Genomic DNA, 9,391 nt, shown 5'->3' with positions numbered 1-9,391 from the left:
TTTGACTCTCAGTCAGCCTGGCTACAGTGCTGAAAAGAAACCTGGGGTTGTTCTTGTTTTCTTCTATTAATGCTGAGTAATAGTTTGCTCTGGCATTGCGGAGGCCCCTCTTATAAGTTTTGAGACTGAGTCATCATCATGCTACCTAGCAAGAAAATCTGATTTTCAGAAAACGAAAGAGAGAAAGGAGAGAGAGGAGAGGCAAAATAAAGGGTGTCAATATGTGACCCAGTTTTTCTCCACGAAAGGTGGGTAGCCTATAGTCTGTGAGTGGTAGAAATTGTTATCTTAATGTCCATAGTGAAATAAGCTAGCTACAGACTAGTGTTAGCCTACATTTCACTCCTTTTTAACCTATAATCAGTGCAGGTAAATGTTTAGCAAGATATTCATATTAAATCAGTTGTCCCTGCCCCTTTTACCAGACTCAACAACAGATGAGTCAGAAGCAGCAGCCTTGTCTCCCCATAACTTTACCCCTCCCCGTCCCAATGAAGACGGTGAGCAACACTGTGTGAATGACATGTCAGTTAGCATCGTTGCAGGGAGTCTGTGGGAGTTTCTCTCTCTCTCTCTCTCCTGCTCTTTTTAACCATTACAAAAAGAAAATGAAATATTTTTTAATGACAGAAATTCAAACAAATTATTTTTCCACATAATGATTATTATGAAACAAAAACAGCCTACAACTGTCTGTACTGGATGCTGGACAGTTGGAAACATTAAGTAGCCTAACTCTGCCTGTATTAAAGTGACAGGCAATATTAAAATAATCCAGTTAGATGCTTTCATTTAGAATTATGGCCGTTAAATGACATCTATAGATACAGATTTATCAAAAATCTGCTGTTTTCATTATTTTGAGATGATAATCTCAATTTATTGGGATTGAAAAGTTAATGTATATTTAAGTTATTTTTTTAAGTCTTTCATTAATGTTAAGAGAATATTCCATTTTGGGATTTTACAATAAAAATTACATTTAGACTGTAAAAGATGGCCTTAAGCAAATTTTTTGTGAAAGCTTTTAATCTTGCATCAAATAGTGAATTGCATACTGTATGCAGACTGTAGCAGTAAATATTGTACTGGTAGTATTGAACTACAAGAAGGAAGACAGTTGCAAGCCTTCAAAGTTAGAGTTATGTAAAGCTTTTAATGGGTCAGTTAGGTCCTAGAGATGTGGTGACAACAGCTGCGCAGGGGGGGCCCAATGTGATTTTTTTTCATGGGGCCCAAAATTCCTGGCGGCGCCCCTGCAAGGGGCTGAACAAGTTCCTCAGGGCCCTGAAGTGTAAAATGTAGACCGTGCCCAGGGTCAAGCAGGCTGTCTGGGTAGGCAACTGGTAGACGCCTATTTTCAAATTCCAATCTGGGAGGGGCACCGGAGGTTTCTGAGGTTAGCCTTCGAGGGAAAAACCTTAGAATTCTGTGTCCTCACCTTCGGCATCTCACTGGCACCCCGCACCTTCGCCAGGTGCATGGATGCGGTCTTGGGGCCTCTGCGGCAGCAGGGTCTCAGGATACTGAACTATTAGACGAGTTGCTCTCTCATTTTTGAATGGGCCATTCACCTGGCCCTCCAGCATTTTCTCCTGAGTCTGCAAGGCTGTCACACGCTAGTAAGAACCTTTTCCATGGGGTGGGACTCTACCCCCTGGGCATCGATGCCATGGCACACCAGTGGCCTCAAGGCCTGCTGTATGCATTTTCCCCTTTCACTCTCCTCCCGTTTCTGCTGCAGAGAGTTCGGAAGGAGGAAGCCTGCAGCAGGAACCTTTTGAGCCCTTGGAGTCAGTCAGCATTAAGTGGCTGTCTCTTAAAGTGGTTTTTCTCTTAGCAGTGACATCAGCCGAAAGAGTGGGGGAACTGCACACTCTGTTAGTGGATAAGAGCTGTTGTTTCCTGCCAGATGACGTTGGTGTCATGTTGTGTCCAAACAATGCATTCCTGCCAAAAGTACTCACAGACATTTTTTGATTCAGTCGGTGGAGTTGTGACCCTACAACCCCCTCCAAGGAGGGTAGTGAGGGTCAAAAAGAATCTCTGTCCTGTTAGAGCCCTGAAGGTCTATATCCGGTGCACTGCAGCGTTTAGAAAGACAGACCAACTCTTTCTTTGCTTTAAGGCCCAGTGCTAGGGCCAGCCGGTGTCGAAGGCTAGGCTGTCTCATTTAGTCACAGATACAATTCAGCAGGCTTACAGAGGGACAGGCATGCCAGTACCGGTGGGTGCGCGGGCAAACTCAACACCAGATGTAGCCACCTCATGGGCCTTGGGGCAGGGTGCCACCCACTCTGTGCACCTGCTACATGGGCTCCCCTGCGTCTGGCGGGGTTGGTCGTGCTAATGGTTGCGTCTGGCACCTGGGCATCGGTACAGTGGCACACTTCTCACTCCATTGAATGAGCAAGATGTTGTACATTTGTTTATAGTTCATTGGTCTTTTTTGTCATATACACACCTATTGGGTATTTTATGTTGTTAATGCACCTGGTGGCAGGGAGGTCTCATCTGAATACCAGGTGGAGGGCTTGTGTACCTGCATCGGCTCTGTCTGCTGGGGCCCTTCACGGTGTGTCTTAAAGGGTTCCCATAACTTCTGGGTGGGGAGATAAGCTTGATATGATAGAGAATGATCGGTTACTTTGTAACCTTGGTTCTCTGAGTGAGGACATAATCTCTCCAGGCTCAAGGCCGCTCGGTCCCCATTCCAATCAATGTTAATCAGTGGGTGCATGTGCAAGGTGGGGCCTTTGTAGCCTGGTGCATGCCGGTGACGTAAAGTGGTGTGTCTTAATGATTATTAATTTTCCATGTCGATTACCCAAGATGGGGATAATTCCCATAGTTTTGATATAACTACTGGGTGGGAAGATAATCTCCTCACTCAGAGAACCAAGATTACAAAGTAACCAAACGTTCTACTGACTGACACGTTAACTCATTTATTGGACAGTTTTTGTCATCCTGCATTATCAGGACCCACGTGGGGGAACCAAATTCTGGTGACTGACAGAAGTTTATGCAGCAGCACTTTAATGCATCTAAAGTGTTTCTATATATGTTCTTTGGTTTGATATAGAGCTCATAGAGAAACAACTGATTTTAAGCAGTATTAGTAGGCTATTATTAGACAGGAAATCAATGGTATGTATGAGTAATGACTAACATAGAGACAGAATGAAAAGAAGGTGTCTTGTACAGTAATGATTCAGGGCTTAAACTGTTGGATCACTGTCACACACTTTTTAATGGACTTAATGAACAGACAAAGTACACCGAATTGGATACAATGGCAGTTTAAACAATTTTTTAATCAGGGAAAATATCCTCACTGACATGCATATGTGTTACCATGGTTACATGTACGCATTAGAATTAACAGGTAATGGGATGTACGTTGCCTTTATCCGGATGAGATCATTATGAGATCATGGACAGATTTTAAGATCAGCAGATGGATTTATTATTGGTTTGTCTGTTGCTAAAATCACATATCTGCTATCATTAAATCCTGTGGTTGGTCTTTCACACCACAAACAAACCGCACCAGAGTCTATTTGGAAGCAGACCGAGACCCACCTTTTCAAGGGTTCTCAGTTCCGTTGTTTGGTCTTTTAAAGCAGACTTACTATAACAAAGGTATAAATGGCAAAGTGAAGTAAAAATATACCCCAGTAATGAGCAGTTTTAAAAAAGGAACTTAAAAAGTACTTTAGTACATTTTTACTCATGTGTGTTACCTTTAAAGCCTAAATGGTTAATATTGAAGTTGAAGTGTGGACTTGTTATTGTAAAAATAAAGTATCAGACCAACCCTATCTACATAACTGGCACTTATGCAGCCCCTAGTTCTGTCTAGATTTTGTTGAAATACATCTCTCCAACATGACAAGAGAGACAGAGACAATACCATTTTAGCCTGAGTGCATCCTGCTCTGTGAGATGTGTTCGGAACAGAATGGGGCCAAAAAAAGGATTAAAGTCAGGCAGCTATACAGCAGCCATGTCTTAACGGCTAAAAGAAGATGGCATTACAGACATACTGAGATGTGTTTCGTAAAGGGATATTGTCACTGCCATTTAGTCACCAACAAACATGACTAGAGCGTAGGACCTCGACTTGGCAGACAATCAATCCAGGGTCCATTCTCTCCTGACATAAACATTTGTTCACCACCTCTCATGGATTTAGAAGCATTGAATTAGTTCGAGTGTGGGCTAGGAGGAATACACTGATCCAGTGATTTTTTTAAAATCCATAATGAACGTACTGAAGGGATTTTGTCAGGTATCCAATTCAGATGGTTGTGTTATTTTGGCATGTAATTCGAAAGCTGGCAAGGATTGGCATCACCTACGAGGGCGTCTGGATGGCTGTTTCTTTGATGTACTTGGCTATCTCCAGCAGGCTGGCACACCATGTTGGAGAGACATCAGGCAGTCTGATGCTAGACATCTGCAGGACCCTGCTGCTCTCACCTGGGGAAATAAAACCAATGAATTCAATGTACACATACAAGTCTGTTGTTTTTTTTTTTGGTTTTTTGTTTGTTTTTTGTAATGTTCTCGTGGTTATGCCTCTCTCTTCATCTGCTGGCCCGGCGGTGTCTCCCAGAGCAGGGCTGCTATTGTGGCTATTGACCTGTTGCACACTTGGTACGTTCCTGCTGGCACTTTAGTTTTTATTTGCGACAGTTTAATTTGCTCTACTGTATTTTATTAGCACTATTTATACTACAGTTTGTTTGTTTTTTTATTGCACTTTTTATGATTACCTCCCTTAAAGTGCACCCAAAAATTTAAATTCAGCCATTATCTACTCACCCGTATGCCGATGGAGGCTCAGGTGAAGTTTTAGAGTGCTCACAACACTTGCGGAGATCCCAGGGGAGAGGGGGTAGCAAGAAAACTCCACCTAATGGAGGCTTAGGACGCCCCAGATTCAAACGCCCAAAAACATATAAGTGAAACCACAAAATATCTCCATACTGCTCGTCCATAGTGATCCAAGTGCCCTGGAGCCCCGACATAAAAAGCTGTTTGGAAAAACGTCATTTGAACTCTGTTTTTAGCCTCATTGTAGCCTGTAGCTCTAACTGCCTCTCTGTACATCCTGTTCACGTGCAGCGGAAGCACGTGAACACACATGAACGCGGCGCCCATGTCTCACGGTCTCGCGCAAGCAGCACACACGAATGCGATGTACAAAGAGGCAGTTAGAGCTACAGGCTACAATGAGGCTAAATCCAACTCCATACAGCACAGATATCCCGACCCACTCGGTATATTTCAGGCTCTAACCCGACCATACGTTATCAAAACACATGCCGTTCATCTCAAATGAAAGCAGAGACTCCGCTGTTTCCACACATATGCGCCAAAGCACGCTACACCAAAGCATCAGAGAGATAGAGGCCAAATAACAACAACAGAAATCGTTTCGCCGAGCTATAATAGTAGTATTACTCTTACTGTTGTTGTTTTCGCCGTAAAAAGCTCATTCTGCCGTTAAATCACGCTTCATTCCTGTTGACCGACATGTTGTCCATCATTCAAATGAATCCGGGTGAAAAATGACGGCCTTCAGGTTCCGGGGATAAGCATAACGATGACCACTCACAGCAGCCGATATCTCCCCCGTGTTCTACTGACTCTGATTGGCTTACAGTGCTGTCAATCTTGTTTTGGTGGGTATAGCGTCATTCTATTGGCTCTAACAAATCAAACGAGGTGTCAATCACTCAAATCGACCAAGCTGTCACAGAGATACGAGCCTCCAAACACAGAAGAGAAAATTGGTTTCAAATGTAGTAGGTGTGTATTAGTCAGTTTGGAGTGGGAAATAAAGGAAAAAAACGAAACGGACAGTTGTATGTGTATACCCTAAACATCAGTAGGGATTTACAGTAACAAAAAATGAAAGATATAGGATTGTACATGACAAAAATCACATGCAAACATGAATGAACGCCTGAATTTTCTGTACTAAAACCTCTCTAATATTGTTCTGCTTCACTTTATCAGAATCAACCTTTGCAGAGTTAATGTTCACATATTGTACTATGATTTGATAGAGGTTTAGAGCTGCAGCTGCATCATTCCAAAGGGATACTCATCCTGAAAATGCTTTTTTTTTTAGGCAAACCTCAAAATGTTTCATTTGTGCTGTGTGCCATCTTCATTTACTCTTCACATATAACACATATACTGATATTTACACATCTTAACAAATCTCACAAGTGTTCCCTTTACCATGACACCAAAAGTATTCAAATAGACCTTGTGGTTGCAGAGATATTTCATTTCATTATGGGTATGCAATTTTCGAGCAGAGGCATATAAAATAGGCTTAGGGTTTAATTAAGGAGCTTTTATTCTTTTAGCCTTACCTGATATGATAAAGTTGGTGTATTTATTTCATCCAGTGGTCCTAATTGCACTATTATGTCATTCAAATCTGTGCCTTGCGTACTACATGGTTATCTACTGTGTGTCTTGTTTGTATATGATGGTTGTATCTGCTGTGCAGCTATGTCGCACTATGTGCCTTAAACAAATTTCCCGCTTCGGACAATAAAGTTTATCTTATTATCTTAAGTACTTGTAAGAGGATCATTTTGGTATGTGAGAACCAGTGTGAATTTTGACAGATATTTTAGATTTAGTCTTAGTCTTGAGACGAATATGCTTGTTAGTTTTAGTTACATTTTAATCATTCTTATCCTTGAAAGTTTTAATCTAGTTTTAGTTGACGAAAATGTATGACATTTTAGTCAGCTTTTAGTCATTATGTTCTCAGTGGGGTTTTTTTGTTTTTGTTTTTTTTTTCATCTTTAATCTAATCCAGTTAGGTTAATTCATGTATCAGAAATTAGAATCAAGGTGACAGGTTGTATAAAAATTTCATTTTGAAAATTTTTCCCTGCAACTACAAATAATCAGCTGGATAGTCCAGTAGCCGACTGCTGCTTGCTCCGCTGCTGTTCTGCAGCTAGTAAGTGAAGTTGCTAACATCTACCGCTACTACTGACAAACTCCACAAATCCATTTAACAAGATTGTTCATCTAGATCCAATGTGTGATTTAAGTGTTCCCTTAATTATTTTGAACTGGGAAGAGTCTCCCCTTGTAGCTGTTTTTTTTTTTTTTTTGCATCAAGTTTCATATCACAACATTTTCATTTACCTTCTTGGATGGTGGATGTTTCTCACAAAAGAGGACATAGAGTTAATGCCACGCGTTACCTCCTTCCAGGTCTTTGGTTTACCTGTGACTGTCATCACACTGCAATCAATTATTAAATTATATATATATATGTTGTTGTTTTTTCTCAACTCCACTTAGCCTAAAATAACTTCAGTCTCAGCATCGGAAAGTTTCTCTCTCTTGCTTCTATCCATAGTAATTATCACCTCATATATGGTGGTCACTGGCTATTCATGGGTGGGGATGTATGGTAATTGCTGACTAGCGGCAGTCAATGTGGCTGTCAATTTATGACTGATTGGCATTCATGAACATAGACACGTGCCTACGACCAAATCCTTGTTTCCGCTGTATTCATGAATCTGGTGTAGGTTTTTCAAACCAAGGTTTTATATGTGCAAATCTACTCACAGATTTTCTGATATTTCATGAATGAGACCAAGTGTTTTTAACAAAGGCTGTTTATGACAAGGAAAAACTTGACACACAGCACTGGGCCGCATCTCAAATTAATCATCTGGTTCCAGCTTTCAGAAGATGTATTCTACTTCTATGTGGCAGATACTGCTGACCTGGTATCTCCCTCTAAATATGTCTTGTCCCCCCAAAAGAGACACGAATTTGGTCTACAGTAGGTCTGCAAGGCTGTGGTCATCAATGGTACAATCCATATTTTGTACTCAGATATTGTGTGTAAATGTACATTTCTATTCAGATACTCAGATTCTGTCACAGAAACAAATACATCTTGAGCTTCAGTTTAGAAGTTACCAGGTTGTGTGCATTTTCATTTGATTCCATTTACACTCTTCACTGTGCCAGTGAGCTTCTCTTTTGTCTGTCACCTGTTGTCTTTTTCTCGTCCTCTGCCTACAGCCGTGCTTCAGCACATAATGGGGAGTGCTGGGCGACCTCCAAGATGTCACCTCCCTCCACCATTTTTAATGCGCCACCTGTCATATACAAACAGATTTCAATGTCTAATCAAGACCATTCACTTTCTCCCCCATGCCTCATGCTGAAAAACACCGTTTGAAAACCCCCTTTTCTATACCAACTGTGAATTTTCATAGAACTCCACATACTCATTAACAGCCCTTGAGTGCAAGCTGGAAACTCTGCGGATTGTGTCAAAGTGTTTAGAGCAGAGAAGACAGCTCTTTCTTGCTATCTCTCACTGGTTTTCAGTCTGGGTGCCCTCAAGGTTAGCAGATTAACATAGAACATCAGATGCAGGGATTCAGAGGCATCCAGGAGGCTGCACAAGTCCCAGTATATGCATACACTGTACAAGTGCTATTAGCATGCATGCCAGTGCAAAATGGGTCATGTTGTGTCATGTCATGTCATGTTGTGTATGAAGTTATCACATCATGATACATTGTGTAGCTGTCAGTTAGAATCACAGTTTGCGTAGTGTCACTGCGTGTGATGAGGAAACGTTTCACAGCCTTTTTTCAGAGCATTTCTGAACATGATGAAACTGAAAGGAAACCTGAAAACCCCAATTCTTTTTCATCAGTTTTAGTCTTCTACCACACAGACAGCTCACCATGAATCAATTCTTTAGACTTCAAGTTGAATTAACAGACTTTTTTTAAAGGCCACTGTAGATCTTTTTAAATCAAGGCTGCTGTATTTTATGAACCTCTCCTCTTTTCACAGGATTTGGTATTGTGTTTGAAGGGCTGTACAAAAGGTTAGAAAACTGACATGACCATGAATTAAACTGTATGAATTTTAATGCCTTTTGTCATGAAATAGTATTCTTTTTTTTAAAAAAGATATTTTTGGGGCATTTTTTGCCTTTAATGGACAGGACAGTTAAAGGGAAATTTCGGTTTATTTCAACCTGTCTCCTATCGTCCTAAATTTGTTTCAAGTCACTAGTGACATAGAAATAATAGTTAGCATGTTAGCCCTTAGCCTAGATACAGCCGTAGCGTCAGACCTGTTAAAACTTAATTGAAAGGGCATCCTTTCAAGTGCAAAGTTAGCCCACTAAACAAGCTTTTTCTCCACAAAGACCGCCTCATATTGTTAGGATAAATGTCAGAGAACATATAGAAAACGACATGTAAACGTGTTGTCTTACCTTACCGGTGTGCTGCCATGTTTGTTGTTTACCATTTAGCTAAGGCTGCAACCGGTCCCATTCCTTGCAACAGAGGTATTCCTC

The 9,391-nt window shown here is 41.1% G+C and overlaps 1 long non-coding RNA gene across 2 annotated transcripts in view; it reads right to left on the bottom strand.

Annotated features, from left to right (window-relative positions):
• The window catches only part of LOC126402618 (uncharacterized), a 37,044-nt gene that overhangs the window by 226 nt on the left and 27,427 nt on the right, over window positions 1-9,391 (bottom strand). For both annotated transcript variants that reach the window (XR_007571240.1, XR_007571239.1), the window contains exon 2: window positions 42-4,485. This is a non-coding gene — a long non-coding RNA (uncharacterized LOC126402618). The remainder of the gene's footprint in view (window positions 1-41; window positions 4,486-9,391) is intronic.

Source organism: Epinephelus moara, chromosome 16 (genome assembly GCF_006386435.1).
Source record: "Epinephelus moara isolate mb chromosome 16, YSFRI_EMoa_1.0, whole genome shotgun sequence".
Lineage (NCBI taxonomy): Eukaryota > Metazoa > Chordata > Actinopteri > Perciformes > Serranidae > Epinephelus > Epinephelus moara.
This window is presented reverse-complemented; position numbering and strand designations above follow the sequence as displayed.